Below are 5,655 nucleotides of genomic sequence, written 5' to 3' on the forward strand. Positions count from 1 at the left end.
AAACTTAAGGAGTAAGTTATGTAATTCATAAGTTATAAATGGGTCATGAGTAGTGGCTATTAATGAAGAAGTGACAGTTATAGGTTTACCTTTTTAGCTATAAATAGAGGTCTTGGAGGTTGTACGAGATGTGTAATCTCTCACCTTTTGTTTTTACTTTGTGTTAAAGATTTTCAATATTTTACTCCATTGTTAAGTTAATATTTTATAGTGTTGCTGCATATATCTTTACTTTATTCCAACAAGTTTGGTATCAGAGCCCCAGGTTCGATTAAGCTGGGTGTGTTTGAGCATTGCGAAGATCATTGCCGAAGCTGGATCTTCAAGTTGGTTGGTAATTACGTGGTGTAATTCACGATGTCTAACGGTACAAATCTGAACTCTATAAATCTCTCACATGCCTTGGTACCTATTTTTAATGGAGAAAATTATGAATTTTGGAGTATTAAGATGAAGACGTTTTTCATTTCTCAAGATCTTTGGGATCTAGTTGAAAATAGTTTTGTAGAGACACAAAGCTCAAAAGCAACAGAAAAGGCAGCAAGTGAAGTAAAGGAGTTGCGTAAGAGAGATACCAAGGCTCTTCTCGTTTTGCAGCAAGCCGTGACTGAAAGTATTTTTCCTCGAATTGCGGCAGCCACCAAGTCGAATGAAGCATGGACTATTTTGAAGGAAGCCTATCATGGAGATAGTAAGGTAACTATTGTAAAACTCCAAACACTTCGTAGAGATTTTGAGACCCTGCTAATGAAAGAAAATGAGCCTGTGCAAGATTTCTTTTCTAGAATGTCTACTACTGTAAATCAAATGAGAACATTCGGAGAAATAATTGATGATAAAAAGGTAGTAGAAAAAATCCTACGAAGCATGCCACCAAAGTTTGATCATGTCGTCACAGCTATAGAGGAATCTAAGGACATGAATAATTATTCGATTAACGAATTAATGGGTTCTCTTTTGGCACATGAGACTAGATTGAACAGGTCAACCGAAAAAAGCATTGAACATGCATTTCAGGCCAAGGTAGAAATTTCCAACAAGCAAACAAGTGGCGAAGGTACCTTAGAGAATAAATATCTAGGAAGAGGAAGAGGTAGAGGAGGATATCGTGGCCGTGGTCGTGGAAGATTTGAAATGGGTCGGCACAATGGAAGCAATCAAAGGCCAAATTATAAAGACAAACAATGTCATTATTGCAAGAAGTATGGGCACGTGGAAGCAAGGTGTTGGGAGAAATAAAAAAAGCAGGTTAATGTTGCTGAAGAACAAGGTAATCTTTTCCTTGCACAATTTGAAACCAAGGTTAATAATATGTGGTTTCTAGATAGTGGGTGTAGTAACCACATGACAGGTGAAAAAAGACTTTTTCACAATATTGATGAGTCCATGAGAATGAATGTTCGTCTTGGAAACAACAAAGAGGTACAAAGTGAAGGCAAGGGAACTATTGAAGTTGATGTTAAATCAGGTAATAAAAGAATGATTCATGATGTTTATTATATACCTGGTTTATCATACAATTTATTGAGTGTTGGACAATTAATTGAGAATGGGTATGCACTTAACTTTTATGATGGAATATGTGAAATTAGAAAAAGGAGAATGGACACTGAACCTCTTATAAGAGTCAAGATGACACCTAATAGAATGTTCCCTCTTGAATTTACACACGTGAATGATGTTGCCTTAATTGGTAAAGAGGATGAGTCATCACATCTTTGGCATTTACGATATGGCCATTTACATTATAATGGGCTAAAAATACTAAGAACCAAAGACATGGTTTTGGGATTGCCTAGTATAACGTGTAATGATGGAATTTGTGAAGGGTGCATATATGGGAAGCAACATCGTTTATCATTTCCCATCGGAAAGGCGTGGAGAACTAGAAAGCCTCTTGAGTTAGTTCATGCAGATCTTTGTGGTCCCATGAATACTCCATCCTTAAATAATAGTAGATATTTTTTATTGCTTACTGATGACTTTACTCGCATGAGTTGGGTGTTTTTTCTCTCTCAAAAATCAAAAGCATTTAAAAAATTTCAAGAGTTCAAGGCTTTTGCAGAAAAGGATAGTGAGCATGTCATAAAGTGTCTACGCACAGATAGAGGGGAAGAATTTTTGTCTAATGATTTTGAAGAGTTTTGCAAAAGGAATGGAATTCGCAGGCAGCTAACAGTAAGAAAAACACCAGAACAAAACGGTGTAGCTGAGCGGAAAAAACCGTACAGTTGTAGAAATGGCAAGGAGCATGTTGACTGAAAAACAACTCCCGAATGAATTTTGGGCTGAAGCCGTGAACACAGAAGTATACTTACTCAATATATCTCCAACAAAAGTTGTGCGTAACATGACTCCATATGAGGCGTGGTGGCAGCGGAAGCCAAATGTAAGTAATTTAAGAATTTTTTGTTGTGTTGTTTATTCCTTAATCGATTATAGTGATCGTAGCAAGATGGATAAGAAAAGTGAAAAATGCATTTTTGTTGGTTATAGTGACACAACAAAGGGGTATCAATTATATAATCCAACATCTAAGAGTTTAATCATTCGTCGTGATGTTATTTTTGATGAATTAAGCTCTTGGACTTGGAATCAAGATGCAGATAAGTCAAAAATGGAGGTCATTCCCCTTGCATCTGATAAGACATTGGAAGCTTCAACAAGTATGTCTCAAAACAATGGTGATAATGAGGACATAGACTCACCACCTAAAAAGGTAAGATCCATAAAAGAGATTTATGAATCGTGTACTTTTGCCTTGTTGGTTGAAGAACCTATGTGCTACGAGGATGCTAGTGAGAAACAAGAATGGGTAAAATCCATGGAAGAAGAAATGGTAGCCATTCAGAAAAATGATACCTGGGAACTTGTAGATTTACCCACAGGTCAAAATGCTATTGGTGTGAAATGGGTTTACAAGGTTAAATATAATGCAGATAGGAGCGTGCAAAAATATAAAGCAAGGTTAGTCGTTAAGGGGTATGCTCAAGAATTTGGAGTAGATTTTTCAGAAACTTTTTCTCCTGTTGCACGTTTTGAAACTGTTAGAATTATTTTGGCATTAGCAGCTCATATGAAATGGTCAGTTTTTCAATTTGATGTAAAATCAACATTTTTGAATGGGTTCTTGGAAGAAGAGGTATATGTTTGCCAGCCTCAAGGATTTATTGTTAAAGAGAAGGAAGAGAAGGTGTACAGGTTGAAAAAGGTGCTTTATGGCCTTAAACAGGCACCACGAGCCTGGTATGGAAGATTGGACTCATATCTAATGCAAAGAGGATTTCACAGAAGTGAGAGTGAGCACACTTTATATGTAAAAGGATCAGGTACTGATTTTCTTATTGTCTGCGTTTATGTAGATGACATAATTTATACAGGCTCGTCAAGTACACTTTTTGAAGAATTTAAAGAGGACATGATGCATGAATTTGAAATGTCAGATTTAGGGTTGTTACACTATTTTCTTGGACTTCAAGTTCAACAAAGTGTTGATGGTATTTTTATTTCTCAAGAAAAATATGCTTTAGACGTACTTGAGAAGTTTAACATGGTGTCATGCAAGCCGTGTTCCACTCCCATGAATACTAATGAGATATTATCAGTACATGATGGTACTATGAAGGCTGATGAACGGTTGTATAGAAGTTTGGTTGGAAGGCTAATGTATCTTACACAGACTCGTCCAGATATCGTATTTCCTGTTGGCCTAATTTCAAGGTTTATGCAGTGTCCAACGATACATCAACTTGGAGCAGCAAAACGGATCCTTCGTTATATTCGAGCTACCACTAATTATGGGATTTGGTACAAATCAAATCCTGAGTTTAAATTAACTGGCTTTACTGACAGTGATTGGGATGGTTTTGTAGATGACAGGAAAAGCACAAGTGGATTCATCTTTAATCTTGGATCAGGAGCCATGTCATGGATGTCAAAGAAGCAAGCAACAGTGGCACTTTCATCTTCAGAAGCAGAGTATGTTGCTGCAAATGCAATTGTATGTCAAGCTATTTGGATAAGAAGAATTTTGGCGGACTTGCATCAACAACAAGCGAATGCAACGGAACTCTATTGTGACAATCAAGCAACCATTGCCATGACAAAGAATCCTGTGTTCCATGGACGAACCAAGCATATTGAGTTACGTCATCATTTTATCAGACAAGCTGTTGCAGATGAAGCTGTAGCAATGAAATATTGCTCTACAAATGACCAAATTGCAGATGGATTTACAAAAGCACTTAGCTATTCAAAGTTTGTGAAATTCAGATCCACTTTAGGTGTATCGAGTTTTGCATCAAGGGGGAGTGATAGAATATGATGCAAAAGGGGGTTACGTGAATGGGTAACCATAAGTCATGGATTAGTGGGTATGCGTTAGAGACGTTTTAGAATCCACGATTGTGTTGTGGTTCTTAAACTTAAGGAGTAAGTTATGTAATTCATAAGTTATAAATGGGTCATGAGTAGTGGCTATTAATGAAGAAGTGACAGTTATAGGTTTACCTTTTTAGCTATAAATAGAGGTCTTGGAGGTTGTACGAGATGTGTAATCTCTCACCTTTTGTTTTTACTTTGTGTTAAAGATTTTTAATATTTTACTCCATTGTTAAGTTAATATTTTATAGTGTTGCTGCATATATCTTTACTTTATTCCAACAGTTTTGCCAACAACTCTCGCCCATCAAGAAAGGATCGGATCCCTTGAATGATTATATTTGTCACTTTAAAAATCTCTGTGATGATCTAGCCACTATTGGAAAACCAATTGAAGATAAGGTGAAGGTTTTCTGGTTGCTTCAAGGTTTAGGGCAAGGTTACGAGAACTTTTTCACTAGTAGGGGTGGCAATCGTGTCGGGTTGGCAGGTCAGCATACCTCAACCCGAACCCGAATCGTTTATTAAATGGGTCGACTGTGGCAAACACAAACCCGACCCGTTTAATAAATGGGTAACCCGACACGACCCGCCAACCCAGTTAATAAATGGGTTGGGTCAAGTAAACAGGTTCTCAGGTTGGCGGGTCGGGTTGACGGGTTGACGAGTCGGGTTGGCGGGTCGACGGGTAGGCGGTTCAGATTGGCGGGTCGGGTTGGCGGGTTGACCCACCTGCCTAACCCGTTTATTAAACGGGTCAGCCAGGTTGGCGGGTTGGCATACCCCCAACCCGAACCCGACCCATTTAATAAACGGGTTATGCGGGTCGACCCGTTTATTAAACGGGTTGGCTAAAGCCCAACCCGAACCCGCCTAAGAGGCGGGTTGGCGGATCGGGTTGGCGGGTCGTGTCAGGTTTTGCCACCCCTAGTCACTAGTATGCTCAAACCTCATGTCCCCTCATATTGGGACATTGTGCCCCTTCTCCAAAGCCATGAGATAAGAAATAACTTGCATGCATCTGAGTCTCAATCTTCAGTGGCATATTTCATAAATCGAGGGTCTTTCAATAATCAAAAAAGGAACAACTATCAGTTCAATAGCAAAGGGCGAGGTTTCAATCAAGGAGAAAATTTTAAGACGGTTAACGATAGCCATCAAAAATAGGCTCAGACGACTAATGAAGAAAAAAATAAATCGTCTAGACCAACATGCCAAATATGTGGCAAGAAGAACCATTCTGCCTTAAACTGCTTTCACAGGTTCAATCACTCT

Source organism: Nuphar pumila, chromosome 6 (genome assembly GCF_984573655.1).
Source record: "Nuphar pumila chromosome 6, dmNupPumi1.hap1.1, whole genome shotgun sequence".
Lineage (NCBI taxonomy): Eukaryota > Viridiplantae > Streptophyta > Magnoliopsida > Nymphaeales > Nymphaeaceae > Nuphar > Nuphar pumila.